This window comes from Gavialis gangeticus, unplaced genomic scaffold (assembly GCF_001723915.1).
Source record: "Gavialis gangeticus isolate Ggan-Ray unplaced genomic scaffold, GavGan_comp1, whole genome shotgun sequence".
Lineage (NCBI taxonomy): Eukaryota > Metazoa > Chordata > Crocodylia > Gavialidae > Gavialis > Gavialis gangeticus.
In genome coordinates, this window is record NW_017728998.1 from 19,560,502 (window position 1) to 19,567,153 (window position 6,652).

At 44.0% G+C, this 6,652-nt stretch overlaps 1 long non-coding RNA gene across 2 annotated transcripts; it reads left to right on the forward strand.

Annotated features, from left to right (window-relative positions):
- The first annotated feature begins 538 nt into the window (after positions 1–538).
- On the forward strand, positions 539–6,423 carry LOC109289351. 2 transcript variants are annotated; one of them, XR_002095344.1, is made up of 3 exons: positions 539–673; positions 2,608–2,817; positions 6,071–6,423. It is a non-coding gene; the product is annotated as an uncharacterized LOC109289351 (long non-coding RNA). The 2 variants fall into 2 exon arrangements; XR_002095345.1 differs by lacking the exon at positions 539–673 and adding an exon at positions 836–880.
- Positions 6,424–6,652: the final 229 nt, after the last annotated feature.

Here is a 6,652-nt window from a genome sequence, read left to right on the forward strand (position 1 = left end):
CCCATGAAAGGCCTGACATGCAGAGACACAATGCTGTTACCACTACTGAGCAACCAGCAATGAAAAAGCCAACAGCTGATTAGGTCTATCCTCATTAGTAAACAGAAGTGACTGTGTCCTACCAGGCCAGGCCAGGCACATTACTCAAGCTGCATGGACTCCACTGGCCTTGCCACATTTGAGGCCATTGGAGAAATGAACCTGATTTGCAGAGCCTCGATCCCAGCCCTAAACCTAGCCAGATTCCTGACACTGGGATCTCAGTTGTGATCCAAGCCTATTTTTGCAAAAAAGCAGCAGAATACACGATGTATTCTGTATCACTTTACTGTAAAAGGCAATCAGCAAGAAGGAATCTAGAGGAAAGAGCAGCAGATAGACACACTGACTTTTCAAACCTGCTGTAGAAACTTGTGGACTCCTATTCCAGAAATAAGGCAGCTGCAACAGTGATAGATAGCAAAAGCTCAAGTGCCAGCATAAACAGGGCTCAGGTGTTTTTAACCACCTGGCTGATGGGCCTCAAAATGCCATTGCTAATAGGCAGCATCATGGAACAGGTGTGTATCTGGTAGGATCCCAGTTCTTGGCCCTGCTGCATTTAAGATTTTGATCTGCACCTTGGAAGAAAACATAAAATCATTACAGATACAATAAATGGAGGATTTGTGAGGTGAGGTAGTACCTTTTATTGACCACCTTGTATTGCTGGTAAATATAGGAGATAAGCTCTCAGGCTCCAGGTACCCTTCATCAGGTCTGGGAAAGAAGTAGTTACAGTTCAAGCTAAGTATGGAGTTAGAACAACCGATGAACTGGCAGTTAGCACGACGGTTAGGGGAAAGGACAGATGACCATGCAGCACAATTTGGATCACTTGGTAAGCTGTGTTTGAGCAGAGAAAGTGCATTTCAATACAGTCAGATGTACACTAATGCATCTAGGAAGAAAGACTGTTGTGATGGACAGTCAGCTAGACATGAGCATCCAGCACTTCTGGGGTTCGTCTGGTGGCAGTAGCATGCCCCAGGCAGCAGGAGGCTGTTCCCAAGCAGCCTACCCGAGTCCAGTGACAAACTCGGGAGCCAGAAGTTTGCCAGCAAAGCTGATCTGGGCTCATACCCGGCACCTAGTTCTAGACCCTTGGTCTCCCGTGGGTGCTGCACACAAGGTGAGAGCAGCCTTACTAGTAAACTTCTGGTGGTCATCCAGGAACTTGGGTCACCTCCACATCCCAGAATGTGCTGCGGCCCTGGCATAGGCAAGACAACTGGAACCAAAAGGGCTAAGGCAATCCTTGGTGCTGTATACACAGAAGAGTATTAAACTGTAGCGGAGACATGATTTCATAGACACTAGGGCTGGAAGGGACCTCGGAAGATCATCGAGTCCAGCCCTCACCCAAAGGGCAGGAAGTCAGCTGGGGTCCTAGGATCCCAGCAAGATAAGCATCCAATTTGCTCTTGAAGGTGTTCAATGTAGGTGCTTGAACCGCCTCTGGTGGCAGGTTGTTCCAGACCCTGGGGGCTCGGACAGTAAAGAAATTCTTCCTTATGTCCAGCCTGAAACGGTCGCGCAGTAGTTTATGACCATTCGACCTTGTCATCCCTCGGGGTGCTCTGGTGAACAAACGCTCCCCCAGATCTTGGTGGTCACCCCTGATAAACTTATAGGTGGCCACCAGATCACCCCTGAGCCTGCGCTTTTCCAGGCTAAAGAGCCCCATGGCTCTCAGCTGTCATCTAAGGTCTGTTTGCCTGATCTCTGATCATGCGCGTGGCTCTTCCCTGGACTCTCTCAAGCTTCTCCACATCCTTTGTGAATTGTGGAGCCCAAAACTGGATGCAGTACTCCAGCTGTGGCCTCACCAAGGCCGAGTACAATGGGAGAATGACGTCCTGGGATTTGCTTGAGAAGTATCTATGGATGCAAGCTGGCATTTTGGTTGCTTAAATCTAGTAGTAGTATCTTTGTTGTTGACACTGATGCTACAGGATCTGTTGTTCATGGTTCAAGAAGGCTGATGAAAAATTGGAGAAGTTTTAATCAAATAAATGGCTGAAAAATGATTAAACATGTTTTGTAACTAGAGATTTCAGTGAGAGACTTGAAGAACTGTCTCTTCAGTTCATCAAAGAGAGGGCTAAGACTTGATCCCAGTTTACACTAAGAACAGAATCTGGTACTAGAAAGTTCTGCTTATCGGCTAATGATGCGCTGTGATTTAATGTCTGAAAATTTAAGCTAGGTAATCTAGATTAGAAATTGAGACACAAATTCTTAACTATGAAGGTATTTAACCATGAGAACAACATTAGCAAGGGTTGTGGTGGATTCTCCATCATGGGAGACGTTCAAAATAAATTAGATGTTTTTCAAAAACATGCTTCAGTTGAAACAAGGATCAGGTCAGTGAAAGCTATAGCTTGTGTGGTGTAGCTCAGACTAGACAAGAACAATAGCCCCTTCTTGTCTTGCAATCTAAGAGAGCCTGCTGAGAGCACATTTTCATCACACCGTGGTGAGCATTTGAGACCTGCACCGGTAGATTATGTCAGTTCAAGTGCACCATTTCTAGAATGGCAGCATTTGTTTTTTCTAGTATAGACACACACTTAGATGAGGCAGCTGTGATAATCGCAGGAGCTCAGCTGCCACAGTCTAGGGGCACAATCTCACAATGTCTCCGAAGGAACAGAAGAACCAAGGATTACAACTGAGATGGCAAGACCTATGTATCCTCATTAGATAATGGATGCCAGGAGGAATGCAACTTGACAAGTGAAAGAGGTTACATTTTCCTCAGCTGCAAAAAAGGTACCCAGAATAATGTTAAGAATGCTCATATCTGCTCCAGCCTTTGTAAATAAACCAGCAGCTTTAATGAGTCTCAATCGCATAAAAAGGAATCAGGATAAGGACCCTCCTCAGGCCAGACATTACTCTTTGAGTTATTCAGTCCTATGAAAGAGAGTTTCTTACTTCTGGCATAATCTGTCCTTTCTTGGACATCTCCCCTGCTGGTGTTTTTTCACCTGGGCTCGTTATCTGCTGCAATATCAAGTTGTTTAGCGTTTTAAAATATTTTTCTGTGTGCCTCAGCTAATTTGTTCTCACCTTGTAGCTTTTGCTTTAGGCTGTTAGTCCTTGCTTTTTAGGACATTCTTATGCAAAGTGACGAGGTAGCTTACTTAACAAATATAACTCCCCTGAAAAAAATCTGATTTACTTGGTGCTGTCTTGGCTATGACCTTCAATGCAGTCCACCTTGTCTACTTCTTTCCCCTGGGCTGCACAAACTGGGCGCTTCCATTTGCTTTTCCTGGGTCAAATAAAAAGAGATGCTGTCTATTGTCCAGAGAACAGCATAGGGATTCAGGCACTTGTGCGTTCTGATCTTGGCTGATGTCAAATCCCTTGTTGGCTTTAGGTGAGTTGTTTGACCTCTGCCTCAAGTTTCCCTGTGTTGTCAGTTCAAAACTATCTGTAACTACCTACCTCTGAGTGCAGACTGGGATCACCTAATGCTAGTAAAGCTAGCTAATACATGTGGGGTAATGAGGATACAAATTAAGCACTTGATTCTCATAAAAGTTGTTCTTTGCCATGCAACGAAGAGATCTTGTTGGGACTAGTTAATTGAGCAAACATTCCATCCCATTCCGAAATATGCTAGCTATGCTTTCCTAGGCTTTTTTCGAGAGTATGTGCTGTCCCTTCAGCACACTTGTTTCTCCACCAACCTGAAAAACAAATGCCTGCTCCCAATTCCCGGGCCTTACCTGATGCTCCCCAATTCCTGTCAGATTGGATTTCTCTAAGGAGGTATTCTCACAACACATCATTTCATTAAACATACAAGAGGAAGAATTACTAGATTGCCTGCCAGTGTTGTTGCTCTGTCTCTTCCTCCACCAAATGTTTTACCTCTGGGGTATTTTGTCATGTCTCCACTGAAACCTTTTATCTTCAATTTCTTCCTCATCTCCCATCTCTCCAGAAAGGCTGCTTCAAGGCTACTTTTCATCCCTGCCCATATCTGACTCAGTGAACTGGCCTCCTAACTTGCAAACAGTGTTCAAGTTTGTCCCCATCACCATCAGAACTCCCCACCCCTCCATTTCTTGCTTTCATTTTGCACTTATTTTCCTCTAGTTCCTCTTCCTTTCTCTATACTGCAGCTACTTCCAGGATTTTTCTCATACTTTTTTTCATGACACTGCTTACAAACAGGCCGCCTCCTTGTCTTGCAGTATATTCCTGGAAACAGTCCAGCTTCGATTTTTATACACCCCAGTGTCTGTATAGCTGGTGTCTCTCTCTAATGTATTCCTGTACCTTTACAACCTTAGGCAAAACCCACTAAAGTCAACAAAAGAGTCTTACTGACTTGAATGGGTTTCAGTTGAAGACTTCAGGGTGTCTGCACTGCAGTCTTCTGTGACTGCGGTGTAACACATAGAAAAAGCCAAATTAACTTTAAATAAGGTAGCTCAGGAACTATAGTCATCTAGTAGTGGCGGCATGGGACTCCATAAGGGGTAATTGATTCTGGCAAGAATGTAATCTGTCATGTCTGGAAAACCAGTCTTGTCTTTGACCCTTTCCAAACATAACATAAAACCACACATTTACATGGTGTTTTCCAAAAAGCAGCAAGCAATCATGGAAATCAAACTGATAAGCTTCAGGAAAACCTGTGCTAACACTTATGCAGGGCAGCTGTCTAGCATACTGATCGCTTTCTGGTTGTTTGAATTGCCCACCCACTAAACAAAGCACGTCTAGTGAAAACTTTTTTTGTCCTTTCAACATGTCTTGTGAGGATGTTTTGAGAATAAAGTGAAGTAATGGGGAAAGAAAGAGAATCTGTCTTAACATGATTTATGTATCGACACACTATGTCAAAGGGAAATAACCGATTTCTTATGACTAAATCACTGGCTCCTCATTTCTCTCAATGTAAGTAACACCGAGCAATAGTAGTGTATCCTTTTGACATGGCACACAGAAACAGATACATAAGATCTAGGCCTCCCAGCCCAGGTGAACAGATTTTTGCCTTGAAGTCAGAGATAACCAGGAGTCTTTAGAAACAGGAAGTCATGCTAATTAAGTTACATATGAAAAGGAAAGGATATTGAGATAAGCATTTCTTATATTTCTGGATGTACATCAGATTCCAGCTATGTAGATGCTGCTGGGCAAGTTGGAAGTTCCTTCTTTTATTTAAAAAAATGTGAAGGTAAATTGACATTTACTCACTGTGGTCTTTTCAATATCATTGTAGAAAAGTTTCAAACTATTTTACTGAGATCACACACAAAACATCAACGTGGTGCATGCCTATGCAACAAGTGGCCTGAGTTTCAGAAGGAATGTGTATTCCAGCAACTCCTGTTGAGGCAAAGAGGTGTTGGGTTTGAATGTCTTACTTTTTAGCTTGAATGTCTTACTTTTTAGCTTGCTGTTTTTAAAAGACTTGGCCTCACAGTAGTACATCAAGACTCAGTATGCAGCATACACCACACTTCCAGTATGAGTATCTTAGTTCAGATTCAGGAAAACAAGACAAGGATTGAGGGCTGTGTTAGAGCAGGGTGCGCACGTCTTCCTCATCTGCTGCTGCCACAGAAAGCTGGCAGCTGCTACTGCAGAAGGCAGGCTTCTTAGGAAAGCTAAGCTGTATCTACCAGGGTGCCCTGCTGGCTGGGTGAGGGATCTTCTTGGGAACACCTGTTGAGTTGCACCCCTGTTTGAGTTTACGTTTCACTGAAAGGAAAGCAGGAAAAGGGCTTTTGGAAAGTAAAGGGACGACTGTAAATAGAGGATCTCTGCAATTCCCTCCTTTCCTGAAGGAGAAGAAAGTGTAGCCTCCAGCCAGACTGAAAACAAGTTCCTTCCCATCCTCAAAACAAATAAAGTGAAGCTTATAAGCAAGCTGCTAGTTGAAACTTGGGAGATCCCCCTTCCCTGTGCAGTCTGGTGAAAAGCTGCTAGAAGAAACTTTACACAAAGAACCTCGTCTGCTGCAAGAAACAGGCTTTCTGGAGTGCTTCCTTCTCTTTAGGTGAAAGCCTTCCTAGTCCAGCTGGAATCAAGACAAAGAAGTGGAACAAACCTGCAGCGTTTAAGAAGCTCTTACTCTGTGAGAAACACACCTTTCCCCAATCCAGGGATCCCTCAGTTCCCACCTGCAAATGATTTTCCTTCTATTGCAAGTGCTCCCAGCCTCACCTCCATATAACTCTTCAATTTACTGGGGCTACTAGATGTGTGTACATGTGGATTTGTGGCAGAGTCTCTTGAATAGTTTACGTGGGATTCGTGCAGGGACTTTTTCTTCTATAGGAAGTACAGAAACACTTTTTGCACAGCTGTTCCCATGGGGAACCCCTCCCCCCATGAGTAAGATTGGCTAAGACACGACTGGGAGGGGGGGCTCGTGCCCCCCCTAAAGTGGCACCAGTCACCCATGTGTTCAGCCATGATAACCCTTCTCTTCAGGTCCTCTGCTATAAGAGGCTTATAGTCCTTTGCACCACTTTAGATTTCATCCCATGTAAATAACGAGGGACTTGACATATTTATGGGATATGCTGTGCCTATTCCAGGATTACTAACCCCGCTGAGACAAGTATTTTCTATTCTA